The sequence below is a fragment of the Macaca fascicularis genome, chromosome 4 (genome assembly GCF_037993035.2).
Source record: "Macaca fascicularis isolate 582-1 chromosome 4, T2T-MFA8v1.1".
NCBI classification, from domain to species: domain Eukaryota; kingdom Metazoa; phylum Chordata; class Mammalia; order Primates; family Cercopithecidae; genus Macaca; species Macaca fascicularis.
In genome coordinates this window covers 119340300-119362931 of record NC_088378.1, presented here as the reverse complement: position 1 = coordinate 119362931, position 22632 = coordinate 119340300, and the positions used below count along the sequence as shown (strand labels likewise).

Below are 22632 nucleotides of genomic sequence, written 5' to 3'. Positions count from 1 at the left end.
AGAGGCCAGGTGCAGTGGTTCACACTTATAATCCCAGCACTTTAGGAGGCTTGTTTGAGGCCAGGAGTTTTAGCCCAGCCTGGGCAACATATGGTGACTCCATTTGTACAAAAAGTTAACCAGATGTGCTAGTATGTGCCTGTAGTCCTAGCTACTTGGGAGACTGAGGCAGGAGGACTGCTTGAGCCCAGGAGTTCAAGGCTGTAGTGAGCTATGATCGTACCACTGCACCCCAGCCTGGGCAACAGAAAGAGACCCTATCTCTAAACAAAACAAAACAAAACAAAACAAAACAAAAAAGAGAGAGAAGAGAAGAGAAGGAAAGGGAAAGGGAAGGACAAGAGGACGAAGAGGGAGAAAGAAGGAGGAGGAGGAGGAGGAGGAGGGGGAGGACAGCGACAACACTGGGCAGAGCAGGGAGTGGAGGGAACAAAGAAATGGGGAAGGAGAGAGGAAGCAGAGAGCCCAGAGGAGAGATGACTCTCCTGCCCTTGCTTACACAAGGTGCTGACCACATAGCCACTGCGAAAGTTGATACTAAATCTTGGTGCTAGTTAGAGGAACTGGTAGGGTGAGTGAACTAGGAAGAGGAGCTGCTCCTGAATATCTATTCCCCTGAGGATTTTATATGAGTCAAAGCATGCCATGGGAACCCAAAGTAAAGAACTGTGTTTACTTTCTTTTATACTCCATGTGTGTGATGAAGTGACTAACAGTCAAACTGTTTGGTCACGGACTATATATCTCTCTCTTCCATGCTGAGGGGTATAAGCGGGGGTTGCACCCATATTTTTTTTTCCTGCAAGTGTCATGCTGCTGTATGCCTCCGTGCATTTGCACCTGCTATTCCTTAGCCTGGAATGCTTTCCTTCCCTCCTGTCTGCTTATTAGTCTCAGCCTTCATGACTCATCCTAACTTTTGCTGACCCTCCCAACACTAAAAAGCTTGGTAACTAGAGAGCTAGGTACCACTCTTCTGTTTTTTTTTTTTTTTTTTTTTTCATAGCATCTAGTGTACCTTTCTTGTAGCCCTTGTAACACTGCATTGTCATCAGTTCTTTAAATATGTCTTCTCGGCCGGGCGCGGTGGCTCAAGCCTGTAATCCCAGCACTTTGGGAGGCCGAGACGGGCGGATCACGAGGTCAGGAGATCGAGACCATCCTGGTTAACATGGTGAAACTCCGTCTCTACTAAAAAAAAAAATACAAAAAACTAGCCGGGCGAGGTGGCGGACGCCTGTAGTCCCAGCTACTCGGGAGGCTGAGGCAGGAGAATGGCGTGAACCCGGGAGGCGGAGCTTGCAGTGAGCTGAGATCCGGCCACTGCGCTCCAGCCTGGGTGACAGCGCGAGACTCCGTCTCAAAAAAAAAAAAATAAATAAAATAAAAAATAAATAAATAAATATGTCTTCTCCACTAGATCAGAAAGTGAAGATTGCATCATGTTCATTTCTTTGTCCTGAGATCTTAGCAAAGTGCTTTTAGCACCTAGGTGGTTTTCAATAAATATATTCTGAATGGATGAAATAATTAATAACAGAACATTGCATATCGAGCAATAGCCATGTGTCCCCTTTGTCCCCAGACTCAATTTTATTTAGTGTCTTCATGGCATTGTAATAAGGTGCTTCCCTTCTGACCTAAACAATTTTTTGATCCCTTGTCAGAAATGTGGAGTGATCAGGGCTAATTGGATTTGTCCAAAGAGAAAGAGAGAGAGATTTAAAGCAGCCAGGTCTCATCCTGCTGCAGCATTGGCTGGACTCAATCTCAATAGAATTGGATCTGTGGGCACAATTCTTTTCCAGTCCTGATTTAATAGAGGGGACAAGAGATGTCAAATGCACCATTAAAGAGACGCATAGGTGGAAGGCAGACTGCTCAGATCCAACGTTGCTAGTCAAAGGACCAGATGTGTCCATTAGTGGCTGTTAAAAGGGGGCTTATTGCCTATTACATTTAGTGTCCCCTCCAAGAATCTCAGGTTCCTGGAAGTCTGAGCACGCCAAGACTGACCTCCCTGCCACCCATGCCTGCTGTACCACAGATGATGAACTGACTCTGACAGTTTTTGGTTGCCTGTAGCAGGTTACCTCTTTTAACATCTAATTTAAAAGAGAATAAATATTATATCTGTTGTTGTTATGAGCTTAGAAGCACAGGGTGCTCACAAAGCACCCCACACATCACCATCACAATTGCTATAATTAACTTTGCTGTATTTTTGTTCTATAATAATTTACAACTAATTATAGCCCATTAGAATTGTATGTACATACAGAGCAATTAGTGACAGCCATTTATGTATGTATTTATTTTATAAAGAATATTTGGAAAATATTGAAAAAAATTTTAAATGTTCTCCTGGAAATATTATAAATGTAGCTTCTTTCTCTTTTCTTTATTTTTTTCTTTTTTTGCAGTGCATGTACAGTGTATCTTCTTAAAAAAAAAAAAAAAAGGATCACTTGGCTGGGCATGGTGGCTCACACCTCTAATCCCAGCACTATGGGAGGCCAAGGCAGGTGGATCACCTGAGGTCAGGAGTTCAAGAACAGCCTGGCTAACATGGTGAAACTCCGTCTCTACTAAAAATACAAAAATTAGCCAGGTATAGTGGCACACTCCTGTAATTCTAGCTACTTAGGAGGCTGGGGCAGGTGAATCGCTTGAACCCAAGAGGTGGAGACTGCAGTGAACTGAGATCGTGCCACTGCACTCCAGCCTGTGCGACAGAGTGAGACTGTCTCAAAGGAAAAAAAAAAAAAGGATCACACTGCACTATAATCTGCTCTGTTTTCCTAAACCAAAGAACCACAGACTGCGTATTTCTTTGTGCCATACAGTCTATGTTAGTTTTGAAGACTGCACAGTATTCCACATCATGCATAGACCCTAGTTAATTTAGTCAGTCCTCAGTCATCATTCCTTATTGCAGGGAATACTTGCTTTGTAAGCCTCCTGCTGGAACTTCCCGTTGACATTGCCAGGATTTGAAGTCTCTGGTCAAAATCCCCAGGCTATCAGATGATTTTTGGAGGCTACAAGGAACGTTGAGGGAGAAAGACCCAATAAACCTGGCTTTCACACTCAGAGTAGCTTCCAGGGTTCTTCCCAGATGTCCTCAGGGCTGGAGGATCCCAGGCTAGTGGGAAGGATAATCAGATTAATTTAATTGAGAGAGAGAACAAAGGAGAATTTTACTTTAGTTTGAACTATTCAGGATACTTCTTCAGTATGTCAAATACTTGCAACTCAGTTTACTTCAGTTTTTTGTTTGTTTTTTGAGACAGAGTCTCACTCTGTTGCCCAGGCTGGAGTGCAGTGGTGCGGTCTCGGCTTGCTTCAACCTCCGCCTCCTGGGTTCAAGTGATTCTCCTGCCTCAGCCTCCTGAGGAGCTGGAATTACAGGTGTGCCCCACCACACCAGGCTAATTTTTTGTGTTTTTAGTAGAGACAGGGTTTCACCATGTTGGTCAGGCTGGTCTCGAACTCCTGACCTTGTGCTCCACCCGCCTTGGCCTCTCAAAGTGCTGGGATTACAGGCGTGAGCCACCATGCCTGGCCAGTTTACTTCAGTTTAATTCAATTTGACAATTTAAAAAACTGAGCAGTCCATTACTGTAGCACCGCCTGCTGGGACAAGAATTAACTCCTGCTCATTCATTTCCTTTCTCTCTCCCTTCCTTTCAAATTGGAATACATGCTTCTCCTTAACTGCTTCTTCTTGTCCTCCTTGTTTCCACCCCTGGGGCATGTTTTCCTCTTCTGGTACATTTGTAGGTCATTCTAGCCTTCTCTAAGGGTTCTACAGTAAATGATGATAGACTCCTGGACTAAGTGGATTCTCAATGTGCCAACAATTTACATTATTTGGTTCATACACTTAACAAATATATGTTGAACACATACTATTTGCTATGTCATATGGGTAGGACAATGATTATCATGTATACAAACCTCTCTCCGTAGGAGCTTACAGTCTAGCAGAGGAGCCAAAGAAGTAAAAAGAGATTTGCAAAATGAAAGTATCACAAGAAGCCGGGCGCGGTGGCTCAAGCCTGTAATCCCAGCACTTTGGGAGGCCGAGACGGGCGGATCACGAGGTCGGGAGATCGAGACCATCCTGGCTAACATGGTGAAACCCCGTCTCTACTAAAAAATACAAAAAACTAGCCGGGCGAGGTGGCGGGCGCCTGTAGTCCCAGCTACTCGGGAGGCTGAGGCAGGAGAATGGCGTAAACCCGGGAGGCGGAGCTTGCAGTGAGCTGAGATCCGGCCACTGCACTCCAGCCTGGGCGGCAGAGCGAGACTCCGTCTCAAAAAAAAAAAAAAAAAAAAAAGAAAGTATCACAAGAGAGGTCAGCTCAAGATGCTATTTCCATCAGACCAGAAGTCACCCTTGACTCAAATCACAACTTTAAACTTGGCCCAACATCCAGTGGCCTGTCCCCAGGGGTACAAATATGGACTGGAAAGGACCCCAATTTATCTGCCCTGCCCTGCAGTCTGGGCTGAGATATAGCCCAGGTCTCATTTATCCTGAGGCCTTCCAGATGGACACATGGACAGCGAGTTCTGGCCCCCTGACTTACTCCTCTGTAGTGAAAACAGACTCAGTAAACACAAGCTGAATTAAACTGGTTAATTGTTGCATTGATTTTTTTTTTTCTTTTTAGATCATTACACCCTGAAACCAAGCCAGATTCAAGCGTGAATAATGCAGTTGCTACTCATCTTGTCCAATACTGCCATTTTCACCGTGCCATCCTATTTAAAGAAAGAGAGGGCCAAGATAAGTATCCCTGAGAAAGGCTTCAGCTAAAGAGCTGTGGACAGGCCGGGCGCGGTGGCTCACGCCTGTAATCCCAGCACTTTGGGAGGCTGAGGCGGGCGGATCACAAGGTCAGGAGATCGAGACCACGGTGAAACCCCGTCTCTACTAAAAATACAAAAAATTAGCCGGGCGCGGTTGTGGGCGCCTGTAGTCCCAGCTACTCGGGAGGCTGAGGCAGGAGAATGGCGTGAACCCGGGAGGCGGAGCTTGCAGTGAGCCGAGATCGCGCCACTGCACTCCAGCCTGGGCGACAGAGCGAGACTCCGTCTCAAAAAAAAAAAAAAAAAAAAAAAAAAAGAGCTGTGGACAGGACACTCTGTCACTTCCTGGGATTTTGACCCCCAGCTGTCCAACAGAGGAGGTTGTGCCTTTGCTCATTAGCCTAACTTAGATGATAGGTGAGAGACTGAAATGAGCTATAGGGAGTTGTCCACTTCCAGGCTGCTATGAGTATACCAACTGGGGTGTGGCAAAGTCCAGAGGTTCAAGCCTCAGTTTTTCATCCTGGGTGAGTTCACATGGCTTTCCTTTTCTAGTCCTAAGCCTGAGAAATTTCTCTCCAAAATCTTTTAGAACACAGTCCAAACTGAATTGAAGTTGGGCAGAGTGAAAGGTGTTTACTTCTGGCTGGGCACAGTGGCTCACGCCTGTAATCCCAGCACTATGAGAGGCCGAGGTGGGTGGATCATTTGAGGTCAGGAGTTCAAGACCAGCCTGGCCAACATGGTGAAACCTCGTCTCTACTAAAAATACAAAAATTAGCTGGGTATGGTGGCGGGTGCCTGTAATCCCAGCTGCTTGGGAGGCCGAGGCAGGAGAATTACTTGAGCCTGGGAGGCAGAGGTTGTAGTGAGCTGAGATTGTACCACTGCACATCAGCCTGGTGACAGAGTGAAACCCTGTCTCAAAAAAAAAAAAAAAAAAAAGAAAAGAAAAAAGAAAAGAAAAGAAAAGAAAAAATGTTCACTTCTCGAAACTTTTGGTATCAGTCTGAAATTCAATCTTTCTGATTTTCCCAGTGCTCAGGAATTGCCCATCTCCCTCTCTGCCCCAGGATAAAATGACTGAGAATCAGAAGCAAAGCGGATGGAAGAAACAAAATTGTCAGACCTTTTAAAGAGGAGGGAAACCAAGTCCATTTACCCTAAGGCTTTTTAGTTGCAAATTTCTGCTGGAGAATAAGGAAAGGCCTCATGCTTTGATATCCAAACTTTTATTTGCTGTTAAATTACCACAATCCAATTATACACTGTATTTCCTAAATCAGGGTTTTATTTAGGAACAGGTGTTAAAACAAACATTTACACACATCAAATGTTGTTGGACTTTAGGAATTCATATTATTTTATTAATACTATTCAGCCATAAAAAATGAAATCCTTTGTACCAACATAGATGGAACTAGAGGTCATTATGTTAAGTATAATAAACCAGGCACAGAGAGACAAATACCATATGATCTCACTCATGTGTGGGAACTTAAAAAGTTGATTTCATGGAGGTACAGAGTAGAATAATGGTTACCAGGGGCTGGAAAGGGAAGGGGAATTGAAGAGAGGTTGGTTAATAAGCACAAACATACAGTTAGGTAGAAGGAGTGAGTTCCAGTGTTCAATAGTACAGTAGAGTGACTATAATTAACAACAATTTATTATATATTTCAAAACAGCTGTAAGAGAATATTTGAAGTGTTCCCAACACCAATAAGTGATAATGGTGGCTGACACCTATAATCCCAGCATTGTGGGAGGCCACAGCAGGAGGATCGCTTGAGCCTGAGAGTTTGAGACCAGCCTGGGCAACATCATGAAACCCGGTCTCTACAAAAATATACAAAAAATTAGTCAGGCATGGTGGTGTGCACCTGTAGTCCCAGCTACTTGAGAGGCTGAGGTGGGGGGATCACCTGAGCCCAGGAGGTTGAGGCTGCAGTGAGCTATGATCGTGCCACTGCACTCCAGCCCTGGAGACAGCGTGAGACCCTGTCTCAAAAAAATAAAAACAAAAAGTAAATTGAAATTAAAAATTAATTTAAAAATATTTTTTAAAAAATAGATGTTTGAGGTGATGGGTACCCTAAATACCCTGATTTGATCATTACATTACATATTGTATGCATATGTCAAAATTTACATGTACCTCATAAATACCTACAATTATTAGTATCGATTTAAAAATTTAAAAATAGCCGGGCGCGGTGGCTCAAGCCTGTAATCCCAGCACTTTGGGAGGCCGAGGCGGGTGGATCACGAGGTCAGGAGATCGAGATCATCCTGGCTAACATGGTGAAACCCCGTCTCTACTAAAAATACAAAAAACTAGCCGGGCGTGGTGGCGGCGCCTGTAGTCCCAGCTACGCGGGAGGCTGAGGCAGGAGAATGGCGTGAACCCGGGAGGCGGAGCTTGCAGTGAGCTGAGATCCGGCCACTGTACTCCAGCCTGGGCGACACAGCGAGACTCCGTCTCAAAAAAAAAAAAAAAAAAAAAAAAAAAAAATTTAAAAATAAATATATTAGATAAGACTTTTAAAATAATAATAATATTAAACCTTCCTGCTCAGTCCTTTTATCATTTATTGTTATAGTTTGCCATCTGAAACTCTTCAACTAGGAACTAGTTACCTTAGAGAATGAGAGATCATATAAGGCCTCAAAATCTCACATGTGCCCAGGGCTTACTGAGGGCCCAGGAGCAATTTCTACATCTTCTTTTTTTTGTCTGCATGGGTTAATTTATTTGCTCCCTGAATTGTTATTATTATAAACAAACAAAAGGAAAAAATGACATGAGCAATTCCTAATGAAAATCAAATTAGCTTTAGTGAGCCCCTACCATTCCACCATTAAATGAGATAAAATAGACAGACAGTACAAGAAAATCACGATTTTTATTTTTAATCTGATTCAATCGCAGTTCTTTAGCATCCTGTGTGTGAAATTAGTATCGTGGTTACTTTTCCCAGTTGGCCATTTGGCAGGGGATCTAAATAGAAACACTAAGTATGGATGGCTATCTGATCATGGAATGTCAAGGAATGATGGATTTGACTTTAGGGTAAAAAAATACAGATATTCAAGTTTTCCCAAATTCTTCCTGTGTAGTCCACTGGGATAGTATATCTTTGCTGCAAGTAGAAAATATTGAAACAAAGATTCCATAAACAACCACTTAAGCTGGGCACGGTGGCTCACGCCTGTAATCCCAGCACTTTGGGAGGCTGAAGAGGGCGGATCACCTGAGGTCAGGAGTTCAAGACCAGCCTGCCCAACATGGTGAAACCCCGTCTCTACTAAAAATCCCCCCCCCAAAAAAAAAAAAACAGTGAGGCATGGTGGCGGGCGCCTGTAATCCCAGCTACTCAGGAGGTTAAGGCAGGAGAATTGCTTGAACCCGGGAGGTGGAGGTTGTAGTGAGTCGAGATCGTGCCATTGTACTCCAGCCTGGGCAACAAGAGCAAAACTCCATCTCAAAAAAAACCCCACTTAAATGAAGTCATTGTCTTTTCACCCATTTAATCAGGCCTTCATTGTATGATATGTGGGTACAATTATTATTTTTGTGTTAGAGATAAGGATCCTGAAGCATAGAAAAGTTAAGTTACCAGTCAGGCATGGTGGCTCATGCCTGTAATCCCAGCACTTTGGGACCAACATGGCAAAACCGCATCTCTACCAAAAATACAAAAAATTAGCCGGGCGTGGTGGTGTGTGCCTGTAATTCCAGATACTCGGGAGGCTGAGGTACCTAGAGGCCAAGGCTGCAGTGAGCCGAGATCATGCCACTGCACTCCAGCCTGGGGCACAGAGTGAGACTGTCTCAAAAAAAAAAAAAAAAGAAGGAAGAAGAAAAGTTAAGTTACCTACTGAAGAAGGCTCTCACTCCCAAGGCCACACTTTTAACCACTGTGCAAAGTGCCTCTTCTTTTCTCTGCCAAGATAGTGAAGAAATTAATAGTCCTCAGTCCTTTCATAAGATGTAAAAAGAAAACAAAAATAGTAGAGCTTTTAAATAATTCTCCACTGTAGCAGTTTTCACAAATAGGTCTACTTTTAATATAAACTGGTATGTATACCAGAATGTTCCAGGCAAGTGGTTTTAACTATTTCATGCTTCCATTTCTCCGTGTTACAATAAGACTACCAGTTTTTACCCCTTTCCTACTTCATATAAATGTATGAAGTTGAGTAATATGATGTCATCAAACGTACTTTGAGCTCCTTGGAAAAGTGATACTATGTAAACACAAAGTGGAAGGTTTATAAAAACAGTGTCAGTGTGGTATGTATCCAATGTAAAATAGATCAAATTATTTTATAGAGATTGGGACAAAAATAGCTCTTTAATCTTATCTATTTCTTTCATCATTTTGCATATTGCCTGTCTCTGCGGCTTTCAAGGGCAATCTGAAAGGGAATTAGGTCTGATACATGTTGACTGGATTAGCAGTTTAGCATTCTCCTTGTTAAGGAAATACTGCAATATCCAAGATCTTGGCTGTTTCCAGGTTTTGGAAAAATCTCAGGTCAAAATTTTGTTGCCAGATGGGATTATTACATAGAGGACAGTTGGCTGTGAATTTCCATATACCACAGGCCATCCTAACTGTCTTTTATGAGGGACCCAACAGACTTTTATTATAATTCAAAAATAGCCAGGTCACCCTAGGACTTTTTTCAGTGTTACCAAAACATCACTTTTACTGCCCAAATGGAAGTAGGCCATTACCTCACAGTAGAAAATAAAAGAAGCTAGCTAGCATGAGACCAAGGTAGTTTTAAAAGGCATGAAGGATGAGAACCACCATTCTTTTTTTTTTTTTTTTTGAGACGGAGTCTTGCTCTGTAGCCCAGGCTGGAGTACAGTGGCCGGATCTCAGCTCACTGCAAGCTCCGCCTCCTGGGTTTATGCCATTCTCCTGCCTCAGCCTCCGGAGTAGCTGGGACTACAGGCGCCCGCCACCTCGCCCGGCTAGTTTTTTGTATTTTTAGTAGAGACGGGGTTTCACGGTGTTAGCCAGGATGGTCTCGATCTCCTGACCTCGTGATCCACCCGTCTCGGCCTCCCAAAGTGCTGGGATTACAGGCTTGAGCCACCGCGCCCGGCTGAGAACCACCATTCTTATCTAGTGACTCTGGACAGCGTCACTTGCAAACAGAACTGCCTCATGCACAGATAACAATGCCTGACACCCATTACACTTTACATGCACGTTCACATCTGCCTTTTGGATAAAGGGCAAGAAAGCAACATTTACCACTGAGAAAGAATTAGAAGACTTGTTAGTCTTCTTTTAAAACTTCTTCACATTCCACATGGAGTAACTCTTAGGGAGAAAAACACTGCCAAAACAATCAGCAAAGCATTTTGGAGGCTCATCAGCTCCTGGCTGACAGCTCACATTAGTTGGATGAAGGCTGTGGATAGGCTTTTAGATTTGCTAACCTGTAATTTTGTTTCTAGAGTGGCCCAAAGTGGAAGGAGTTTTCACCCCCTCTCAATAAGCCCTGTTGTACAGCTGTGACCTCTGGCCTATTATAGGTTTTTGAGGATAAGGAGAGTTCCCTGACATCTTTGGGGTGAAGAAGAGATGGAGGGAGCAAAGCTGCCAAAGACCTCTTGTGACATTTCCACTAGTATCCACCTATAAGTAAGGGCTGGACTATGATTCCCTGGGGAGAGCAGTGGCTCTGAAGACAGGCCCCTAGGCTCTTTCCTGACTCTGACTCAGCTTCAAACCTGCCATGTAACTGCTCACAGTCTAAATGTCTTCATTTATGGAACTGAAATAATCCTGCTGAGATTACCTACTTTCTTTGCTTCATAATGTTTGCCTGAGAATAAGAAGCTGGGACTACAGGCGTGTGCCACCACACCCATCTGATTTTTGTATTTTTTGCAAAGAAAGGGTCTCACCTTTTTGCCCAGGCTGGTCTCGAACTCCTGGACTTAAGCAATCTGCCCACTTTGGCTTCCCAAAGTGCTGGGATTACAGGTGTGAACCATCACACGGCTAAAATGTTTTGAAAAAGAGAAACATTGTACAAATGCGAGATGTTGTGCGACATGTCACTGAAACACGGTGGTATAAGAGAAGTTTCGGGAACCAGCAGACCAGAGTTAGGCCTGAGAAAATCTTACAGTAAGCAGACCAGAATTAGGCCATCTGAGAAAATCTTACAGTAAGCAGACCAGAGAATCTTACAGTAAGCAGGCCATCTTCCCAGGCCTTTTCTCCAGATAGTGAAGAAGGCTTTTTAAAAGCAAAGCCAACTTGATTTGTTAATTGATCATCCAACTTCTTAACTATCTTTTTCTCATGGTAAAATACAGAGAAGGTTGTGGGTGAGGAGCAAGTCGGGAGGTGGAATCCAGGACCCCCCCCCCATTCCACCCCCAATAGATTGCGTGTGTGGGTCGCTATTGCTAGGACTCACGAGGGCTGGGGATTGAGGGCACAGGGTAGAAGACGGATCCTCTGCAGGGCAGTGTCAGATGTGTCTGTGTGATGTAGTCATGGCAGAGGCACGAGTCTTGGGCGGGTGTATCTTAGGGGTGTGGAAGTGTCTGCAAGGGCCTCCGTAGTATGTCATCACATTATTTATATCATGGGCATGACCCTGAACGTTCACCCGAGAGTGGTGAGAGAGAAGACCAGGATTTAAATCAGTCTTGACAGCGCAGATGAAGTTTGTTATTGTTTTCCGCCCTTCCCGAGGGACTTTGGAAATGGCCCCCTGGGAGGTGAATTCTTGGAAAGAATACGAGGGCGGTTAAGGCGTCCCTGTCTCAAAGTCCGCTTTTTTTGCAGCTACCAGGGACTGCGAGGGTCTGCGTCCTGGGTGGAAGGAAGCGGCGTCAGTCAACTTCCTCGCAGCGGCGGCAGCGGCGCGGGCAGCGGCGGAGCGCGCGGGTCTGCGCATCCCGCCCCCGGGTTGGGAAGGGGCGGAGCCGGGCGTCACCCGCCCCCGGCGGTCTCCTCCTCCCGGCCGCTCCCCCAAGCCGAGCCCGCCGCGGTCGCAGCCGCCTGCGGGAAGCTAGTGGCCGGGAACCCGAGGCGGGAGTGCGGGCTGGGCCGGGCTGGGCTGCGCGCACGGTCTCGGCCGCCGCCCCTGCCGGTGAGTCCCGCCGCGGGAGGCGCGGAGCGGGTTGAGTTGGGTATCGGGACCGCGAGGTCGGGGAGCCCCGGGGCCCGAGCTCGGGAGGCGGGGACGTCAGGATCGCGGCTTTGGGGAGTCCTCGCACCCCGAGCTCGGAGGGGAGGTCCAGAGCCGCAGCGTTGGGAACCTGAGGCCAGGGGCCGGAGTTTAGGGCTCCTATGTTGAGTCTCAGAATCCAAGCCCGGAAGAGGGGGGACGACGGGTTAGGATGTTGGGGAGCCCTGGAGCTCTGAACGGCTGTAGGGGGGTGGCCAGGACTACGATGCTGGGGAGTCATGGAGCCCGAGCCTGGAGAGCTGGCGGGGGTGTGGGGACCGCGATGTTGGGAAGCCTGAGCCCATAGGGCGGGAGATTCAGGACCGCGACATGGGGGAGTCCGACAGGGCGGAACGAGGGGCGCCCTGTCCGCATTTTTGGGGCGCCCTCCGCAGGGCGGAGGGGAACGGAACCCGGGAGGGGAGTGCGAAGGGGAGGAAGCTCGGGGTGGGAGGGGGAGCCCGAGGATGGGGAGCCCGAGGTAGGGGAACCCCGGAAAGAGTAGGGTGGGGCTAGGCATGTGCTTTCGCCGGAGAAAGATGGAGGGGGCTTCTCTGAGAGGGTGAGAGGGTTGGCGCGAGGAGCGGAGTTGTGATGAGAACCGCCGGCAGCTGGCTAATGGGCAGATGCTGGGGCTTGGCGGGATGGGAACGCCGCGGTGGGGTGTCGGAGGTGGCTGGTGGGGCTGGAACGCTGGAAGCGTCTGTCTCGGCTATGGGAACGAAGCGCCCTCGGTGGAACAGGGTCGTAGACAGCTCGAAAGGGAATCTACTCTAGGCAGCAACACCGGGCATATCGGGGCGGGTGGGGACCTCGCACTCAACGCGCTTGGGTAATATGCGGAGCCTGGGTTTGGGGGGCTGCTGCACCTCGCCGACCCGGTGCGGGGACCTGGAGGCAGCCGGGCACCGCAGCTTCCTGTGCAGCTGTAGGTGCGCCCGGCACTGGCAGACTAGCGGGAGGTACAGGGGCCTTGGCAGACTCATTGTCTTGACCTAAGTTGCATCCCATATTTCTTAGCTGGGTTAGAAATGATTTTGTCCACAAACCCGATGAGAAGAGCCTAGGCTAAAAAGAATAGTTATGGAGTGAGATTTCAAATGTACAGGTAATATCTACCTGTGTGTGTGTGCGCCTTAGGGATAACTCATATAACACACCGTATATGTGATTTTTAGACCCACGTGTGTACTTGTTCCAGTACTCTGTGAGAAGCTGTTTCTGCTTCTCACAAAACGAGGAAAATCCACAACCCATACACACACCAAACAATGCCCACAAACGCACTGCATTCCAGTCGAGTTAAACATGAGAGTATTGTGCAGTTTGGGAGTATTTGCTTGTCAGTGAAGACTCCTGTTAGTGAAGTTAATAGGTGTTTCCTGCATGGAAGGTGGACTGCCCTTGACTGCCCTGTTAAGATCATCCACAGCGTGTACCCAGCCCTGAGCTGCTGCACCCTTGACCAGGTCAACTGGAAGGGAGCCAGACTGCTTAGGACCTCAGTGGATGAGTATCCAAGTGTGTATCTAAAAACAAAGGACCAAAGCATGGCTTTTTTTTTTTTTTTTTTTTTTTTTTTTTGAGACGGAGTCTCGCTCTGTCGCCCAAGCTGGAGTGCAGTGGCCGGATCTCAGCTCACTGCAAGCTCCGCCGCCCGAGTTTACACCATTCTCCTGCCTCAGCCTCCCGAGTAGCTGGGACTACAGGCGCCTGCCACCTCGCCCGGCTAGTTTTTTGTATTTTTTAGTAGAGACGGGGTTTCATCGTGTTAGCCAGGATGGTCTTGATCTCCTGACCTCGTGATCCGCCCGTCTCGGCCTCCCAAAGTGCTGGGATTACAGGCTTGAGCCACCGCGCCCGGCCTGTTTTTTGTTTTTGTTTTTTATTTCTGTTGTTTGTCCTTGGGTGCATGTCCTTCAATTATTAGTTAAATGTTGACTATCTTACATTAACCCATCTTGTATTAATTATGTATGGTAATTAGTTCAGTTATTTGGCGTAACAACCAATTCTAGAAGACCCAGGGTAGAGGAATCTTATTAAGTGGATATATCCATTGAAAGATACCTGGGTTTTTCTTTTCTTTGCGGGTGTGTGTGCACCAGATTTCCTTCTGGTGCATATAGGTCCATCTTCTGACACACACTGAGATTTGAGCTTCATTGGAGAAACAAGGATTATTTTGGCAACTAGCATTTGTTGGGTCTGTTTTTCAATTCATGAAAAGGAAATATTTAATAGTTATGCAAGTTAACAGGATAGAAAGCGATTTATTCATTTTACAAGAATCATTTCAGGACAAGCATGTTTCCATTAAGGGTGTGTGTATACCTTACTGAGTGGTCGGGACCTTGCATCAAAATCTGCATTATCATTCCTGCAGCAGTGTACTTATTCACTTGGACGTAACACTTGCTGATGCTTCCAGTTCTTTATCCAAATGTTAAAATAAATATGCCAGTATTTATACATTCAAATCAGTATTTCTCCCCTTCAAAAGCCTGCTCTTGGCAAGCTGTGTACTAATTCTAGTGATGCTGTCACTACTGAGAATAATTTTGGAGCTCCTGCTTTGGAGTTGCCTTCAGAGTTTGCAACACATTTCCTGATTGCCTCAGCGATGGCAAACCTTCTTCAGCTGGGAAACAGCCAGGCACTGTGCAGGGCCAACTTGGGCTTCCGAGGTGGGGAATCGAGGTTGTCAATAAGAAGTATGCTCATTAAAATAATGAAAATTCTCTTGAAGGACCAGCAGTTCTAAAAGGGGCATTCAGTAATGGCATGGAGTGTGTATTTAGGATTGGAAGGAATTACAGTCGGTCCCTGAACAACACCGGGGTTAGGGGCTCCCATCATCTCCACAGTGGAAATTTTGAGTATAACATTTAACTCCTCAAAAACTTAACTACTTTGAAGCACAACCTTCATTTTGGTGTTTATGCTCTGGTATGTGTGTAAAGTAATTGGTCCTGTCACTTTATTGTTATAGCTTATGGCATATTGGGCTAGAAAAAGTAAGCCTTTCTTTTCCCCTCCTGATATTTGTTACTAGGCAGTCTCCGTCATTGTGGATTTTTACAGAAAGCAAAACAGAAATACAAAAGACTTGTTGTCTCACCAAAAGAAGAGGTACCCAGAAAGCCATTTGCCCCAGCTGTAGGTAATGCCTGGTGCTTGATTTTTGATGTGAAAGGATCTACAGAAGTAAAGGGAAGAGAATGATTTCTGAAAATTAATTTCAACTTTGAGATTTCATGGCACACTGTATAAAAAATGAACTGAACATATCCCTTTTTAAAATCCGCATTTTTTTTTTTCAGGTTGTATAGCATAAAGCTTCACACAACCACAGCTTGAATCTTGATCTAGCTGTGGTTTGGGGGCAAGTTTTATCTCTTTTGGCCTCAGTTTTCTTACCTTAAAATGAAGATATCAATGAGCATGTACCTCATGGGGCTGTGATGAAGATGAAATAGCATTGATGCATGTAGAACACTTGAGTTCGGTGCCCAACACATGAGTACTCAATAGAGTCTAGCTATTCTTGTTAGGAATATTATTTATTGATAGTCTTATGTTAAAATTCCTTTGAAGCCATGTGGAAATTTATCATTTCCCAGGTAATGATATTCCCTTCAGTTAGGTTTTGCAACTAACTACAAATAGAACATTTTGGTTTTTGCCCTCCTGTTCTTTTAAGAGTTTTTAAAGGGTGGTCTTTTAAGAATTTTTAAAGGGTAACCTTTAAAAGCAACCACAACTACTTACTTTTTATTTATTCAGAAATGAGGAAATACAGACTCCAAATAAATGGGGTCAGTGCTCCCAGTTACTTTCTTTTGAATTCAGATTTTTTAAAATGAGCATTCCTGTCATGATTGTATATTAGGTATAACAGTTTGGCGTGGTAAGGCAAATCTCAAAAAAGTTTAAAAGCCTCTCCTCTAATTTTTTTTCCTTCATCCAATGAAAATATTATTCTAACAAAACAGCTACAGTTCTCTTGGCATGTATTGAAAGAGATGATTCTGGTAAACATTCCCTTCATTCCAAATGTGAGTTTTGCTCTGCTGTGTTTTTTAAACAATAGGAAAGAATAGCCTGGCACTGAAATCTCAGCTCTTCTGTAAATGTCAACACTAGTTTTTTTTTTTTCAAGTTTATAAGTGTTATTTAATATACATACATCCATATATTAGAAAGATGGGAAAGTTTCATCTTAATTTTAATCAGACGATTAGGGGCTGCTATGAAATAGTTAATGTTTCATGAAATGTTGACCATTTAGTAAGAATTCTCTGTTTTAGGCAAGCAAGTGCTGGAGATGGAGAGGCTTGAGACACAGGCTTTGCCCTTCAGAAGTTCTTTCACATCATGTGCTCTCTTACAATGATGCATGAACAAAAGTTTCTTCTCCTAATGGCCTGTGGAGCTAAGAATTAATATGGATTTTACTACATGATCTTTTCCCTCCATTTCTCAAAGACAGGTAAATAGGTGGATCTCTCAATAGTGTTCATATTTTTGAGGTGGATTAACTCTTTCAAAATTAGATCCTGATATGCACTCAGAGGCCATAAAAGGAGATAATAGCTATAATTAGTGAATTACAAAGTTATATATCTGTAGGATAGGGTGGTATTATTGCTTTACCACACTTTCCTGGAATGTTGTGTTTGGTTCTTGCTCTGTCTTCTGAGTAGCGGTTTATGTACTTGTAAAGGACAAGGAAACAACATACATTGTGGCTTAGACTGGAGCTGTGATGATGATGATTATTTTGAGACAGAGTCTTGCTGCGTCACCCAGGCTGGAGTGCAATGGCGCGATCTCGGCTCACTGCAACCTCCATCTCCCGGGTTCAAGCAATTCTCCTGCCTCAGCCTCCTGAGTAGCTGGGATTGCAGGCACGTACCACCAGCCCAGCTAATTTTTGTATTTTTGGTAGAGATGGGGTTTCACCATGTTGGTCAGGCTAGTCTTGAGCTCCTGACCTTGTGATCTGCCCGTCTTGGCCTCCCAAAGTGCTGGGATTACAGGCGTAAGCCACCGCGCCCGGCCTGGAGCTGTGATTCTTAATGGGGAGAAGGGGGTGGTGAATTTGCCCCTCTTTCCCCCAGAGGATGAAATTTGGTGATGTCTGGAGACATTTTTGATTGTCATAACTGGAGGGGGAGGGATGTTACTGGCATCTAATGAGTGGAGTCCAGAGATGCTGCTAACCATACTATAATGCACAGGACAGCCCCTCACAACAAATAATTATCTGGTTCAAAATATCAGTAGTGCTGAGAAGTCCTTGGCTAGAGCATGGGATTTGGAGTAAAAATAAACCTGCATTAGCACCCTGACATCACCATTTCTTAACTGTGCCACCCTGGGTGTGTTACTTAATCTGAGTATCCATCGAATGCATATCTGAAGAGATGTGAATTAGAGTGTGTATGAAATGCTTAGCATATGGCCAGGCGCGGTGGCTCAAGCCTGTAATCCCAGCACTTTGGGAGGCCGAGACGGGCGGATCACGAGGTCAGGAGATCGAGACCATCTTGGCTAACACGGTGAAACCCCGTCTCTACTAAAAAAAAGTACAAAAAACTAGCTGGGCAAGGTGGCGGGCGCCTGTAGTCCCAGCTACTCGGGAGGCTGAGGCAGGAGAATGGCGTAAACCCGGAAGGCGGAGCTTGGAGTGAGCTGAGATCCGGCCACTGCACTCCAGCCTGGGCGACAGAGCCAGACTCCGTCTCAAAAAAAAAAAAAAAGAAATGCTTAGCACACAGAAGGATCGCAATAAGTGTCAACTCTTAGTATCATGACTGGTTAGTAGATCTAGGTCAAAATCCAAAGACTGTGCTTTTTTTTTTTTTTTTTTTGAGACGGAGTCTCACTCTGTCGCCCAGGCTGGAGTGCAGTGGCCGGATCTCAGCTCACTGCAAGCTCCGCCTCCTGGGTTTACATCATTCTCCTGCCTCAGCCTCCCGAGTAGCTGGGACTACAGGCGCCCGCCACCTCGCCTGGCTAGTTTTTTGTATTTTTTAGTAGAGACGGGGTTTCACCGGGTTAGCCAGGATGGTCTCGATCTCCTGACCTCGTTATCCGCCCGTCTTGGCCTCCCAAAGTGCTGGGATTACAGGCTTGAGCCACCGCGCCCGGCCAAGACTGTGCTTTAAACAGACACAGATTTTGTTTCTTAACCTATTATGTACAGAAAGAATTCAGGTTTCTTGTTTCCATTTGTGTGCCCAAGGATAGGGCAGGGGCACAGATGTAGGGCCTCCAGCGTCCCTGGTACCTTCTGCATTCTGGCCTAGGTTCTGCCAGACAGCTAAGTGTAGTCTGCAGATCAACCAAGCAAACAGGACAGTCCCCCAGACTTGTGTAGAGGAAAGATGAGGATGGAGGAGCTTTCTCTTCCCTCTGGGCTACACTTGGAAGGAGGAGATAGCCAGGCCAGGAAGCTCCTTCTGATTGAACTTATCTCCCAGGCTTCTGAAGGCTCTTCTCAGACTCCTGTCTAGGCATGATCAGAGAGTTACCTTTGCTGTGTGAGCAGGTGAGGAGTTCTGGCCATTTCCCCTTCCCTTTGCTTTTCTTTAGCTGCGTATGGTGGTTTATGCCTGTAATCCCAGCACTTTGGGAAGCTGTGACAGGAAGATCGCTTGAGCCCCAGGAGTTCAAGACCAGCCTGGGCAATATAGCAAGACCCCATCTCTACAAAAAATACAAAAATTAGCCAGGCGTGGTGGCATGTGCCTGTAGTCCCAGCTACTTGGGACGTGCACACACACACACACCCGAGCCACATGAGTAATCAACTCAGTAACAAGCAGATCTTCAGCAAAATGGGTTGGGGGATGGGCACGGTGGAGCAAACTCTGGGCACAGAGAATGTTTAGCAGACAAGGATGTAAATAAGTAACAGTGTTTTCTTAGCTGTGATCTAGAAACCATTGGTACTGTGGTTCTCAGTCCTGGCTGTAGAATAGAATCACCTGGGGCTGTCTAAGAATATTGTTGCCCGAGCCCCACCCCAGGCCATTGTTTGTGAGTCAAGGTGAGTAGCTCCTGGGTATCAAATTTTTTTAATTCTCAGATGATTCTGATGCCCATTGTGAGTTGAGGGTCAAGGACTACTGCCTTGTGAAATGCATGACTTGCATTTAAAAAAAAAAAAAAGAAGAAAAGGGAATAAAAATATCTAAGTAACGTAAGTATTGTTTTCTAAACTTTTGTTTAGTCTTGGGTGTATGCTGACTTCTAATTGGTTGTGGTCAAAGTTTGAAAAACATTGTTTTTGAACCTTAGGGGTGTTTAATTAATATTGATAAATTTACCTCATTCAGTATTTCTGCATGCTCATCTGCTGGACAGTTTTCAAAGTGCTTTTATGTATCTTCTCAAATATGACTTTTGCTACCATCCCATGAGGCATAAAGAGCAAATATACCGATTTTTTTTTTTTAACAGATGAAGAGTGATGTGGTTTAGCTCTGTGTCCCCCCACCCAAATCTCATCTTGAATTGTAATAATGCCCACGTGTCAAGGGCAGGACCAGGTGGAAATAATTGAATCATGGGAGCAGTTTTCCTCTTGCTATTATGGTGATAGTGAGTTAGTTCTCTCCAGATCTGATGGTTTTATAAGGGGCTTCTCCCATTGCTCAGCACTCATTCTCTCTCCTGAGGGATAGATTTTTCTTTTCTCAATATCTTGGAGGGTATAGGCTTCCAAACCATCTAGGTGGCAAATAAACTTCATATTTTCTTATGTGAAGGATATGCAATGCCATATCAGAGCAATATTTGTTGAATGAGTAAATTAATAATTATGATGAATGTTAATATACAATGGAGGTAATAGGGGACTTCAAAATTTCAAGACAAGTACACCTAGGGAAGACCCAAGGCTGGTTCACCTCTCTTTCCAGGGTGACCTGGTTCCTGACCTCAGTTCCTAGGGCTGTAAGAATTTGAGAAAGACCAGAGCTAAGGTTATTGATTTAAGAGCTTTTTGTTGATTTTGAGACACAGCTAACAGTAGAGGTGGTGACATTTATCCTTTTAGGGTCCAAGATTAAAAGGAGCAAAGAATAATAAAAAAATCTCTATTCTCAAAGAATGGAGAATTGGGTACTTTCCGACAATATTGTGAAACTCTGTATTTGCCCTGTCCTTAACACCTACTCTTTTGAGTCCAAGAAAATACCAAAAGATTCAAAATAAATCCATAATCAGGAAACTGGGGGTGAGCTACACTTACCCAAACCAGGTGAAGATGGAAATAAAATATACATACTCTGCTGAATAATGTCTGTGGATCATAATTTTGGGAGAAATGACTTTTTTGTTGGTGAAAACTATAAAGAGAATTTGGTAAATCTGTATAAAATATGGACGAAAAGAGCAGATAGTATATAGTCAGTGGTGGAGTTTAATGGCTCTCACACTAGAACATTTATATTTTCCATAGTGAATTCATTCCAGAAATCCCATCTTAGCTTTTTGATTCCTGCACTTAAGCAAGATAAAGGCATTACTATTATTCCCTTGAGTTGTCAGAGACCCTGAGCACTTTAGAAAGTGGAATTAGTTTCATGGGCTAATACTCAATTGCCTGCAGTACTAAAATGTTACCCAGATAGGTTCAAGAATGTCATTGAAACTGGGTGGCATTTCAAGAAAGTAGAAACTGATTCCTCAAATCTTGGTTTGATGAAAAGGTTCAGGTTAATTCATGAAGTGCTATAGGTGTTTCTTGGATTGCATGGCTTTTTTTTTTTTTCCTCTTTAAAACATACTGAATAATGACTTGTTTATGACTTACATCTCTGGAACTATTGCCACCTTCTGAGAAACTTCTGGTCTGAGGGTCTCAGACAATGTCTTTGTCTCATCTGGGATGTCAATATTTCAGATATTTGTAGCTCTCAAGAATCAGTCTAACTCAGAGGGACACTAGGGAAGGAGGGGGAGAAAAAGGCAATAGATGTTGTTGGGACATAAATGAAATAAGGCTGGAGCAGCAGAGGTGGGGTTCAAATAGGAAATTTGTCAGTTCATTTATAGGGATATTTTTGGCCACTTAATAAGTACCCAACACTGTTAGATTCCTTGAGAGATGTAAGAGAAGTGTAAAGCATGTCTTTCTGCGCTTAAGGAGCCTAATACATTTGAAGGGTCTGCTATTTTTTTTTTTTTTCCATGAAGGAGAAAACTTTAGAATGTTTATAATTGTGTGTAGGACTCTGAGGCACTGGTAGTATGTGCAGTACCGCTCATACTGCAGGGTGAGACAGGGTAAAGTCAATGGGAGCTCTTGTAGTTTGAGTGTAATTCAGGAGAAACAAACTGAGTGAGATCTTGAAAGAAGAATAATATCCAGAGAGGGAGGCATTTATGATGGGAGACATACCTTCTGCAATGGCACAGAGGCAAAAATCAGAATAGTATACAGTATGTAAGGCCCTGAGGAAATCACTTTATTTGGCTTCATTTTTCTTCATATCACTTGACACCACTTCACTCTGTGTGTGTGTGTGTGTGTGTGTGTGTGCATGTGTTCCCTATCTTCTGCACTGGATTGTAGTGGTCAGCTACATAAGGAATACATAGAGCAAGACCTCAGATATAGATACCCTTTTGCAATTGGGTGTTTGCAGAAAGGAAAAAAATTAAATCATTCATTAAAAAACATTTTTCAAGGGTCTACTTTACTATGTGCTTGGTTGGCACAGTTCTAGGTACAGGAGATACAGAAATGAACAAAGTCCCTGCCTTCATGCAACATATATTCTCTTGGGGGAGGCAGACAATAAACAAGTAAATCAGGAAATGTATGATTTTAGGTAGTGAAAAATGCTATGAAGAAGAATAAATCAGGATAAGGGGAAAGAGAGTGCCTGTTTTAGCTAAGGGTAAGGTAAGGGTAAAATTTTAGATTAGCTCGCTCTTAGCTTCCCTAGAGAAGCCAAAGACCGCTAAAGTCTTTGCTAATGGAGTTCCAGCTTTATTATATGCTCATCTTGTCCATTGACCCTCTCAACAATATATATACAGTGGACATTCAGCAAGTATTTCATAATAGTAATAACAGTGGTCTTGCTAGACTTGAATTGGAGCACTTTTTTCTCCTTTTTACTTTCTATAAAATGTTTTTAAGTTTAAAATGTATTGTCACAAGACATTTACAGAAGCAGCATGAATTGCATAGGAGAGGTCACATAGGTACTGTTGACAATAACACAGTGATCCATACATCATCTCTGTGGAAGAGAAGATTGAATGCAGTTGCAACAAAATTCCGTTACATGAAAAAGAAAGAAAATATTAAACTGTTTATAATTATATGGCTGATACATCTCATGGCCTGGAGAACCACTGGTTAACCAAATTTCAAAGGAGGTAATAATATATCCATACATACATAAAGCATACAAAGACATAAAATAGCTACCATGTATTGAGCAATCACTGTGTGCTGGGCATTGTGCAATCAATGTACTTTACTTGCATTACCTTTGGTCCCTGCAACAACCTTAGGAGGGAGATATCCCAGTACAAATGAGGAAACAGAGATGAAGTGGCTAGTGCAAGGCTATT

General features: G+C 44.3%; 1 protein-coding gene across 2 annotated transcripts in view; it reads left to right on the top strand.

The window, feature by feature from the left end:
- Positions 1–11838: 11838 nt before the first annotated feature.
- Positions 11839–22632, top strand: part of PAQR8 (progestin and adipoQ receptor family member 8) — a 45804-nt gene continuing 35010 nt past the window's right edge. Inside the window, exons 1-2 of one of the 2 annotated variants that reach the window (XM_065543925.1) lie at positions 11839–11952; positions 16341–16522. The gene's annotated coding sequence lies outside the window, so the exon portion shown is untranslated. The remainder of the gene's footprint in view (positions 11953–16340; positions 16523–22632) is intronic. The other variant, XM_005552754.4, reaches the window with a different exon arrangement.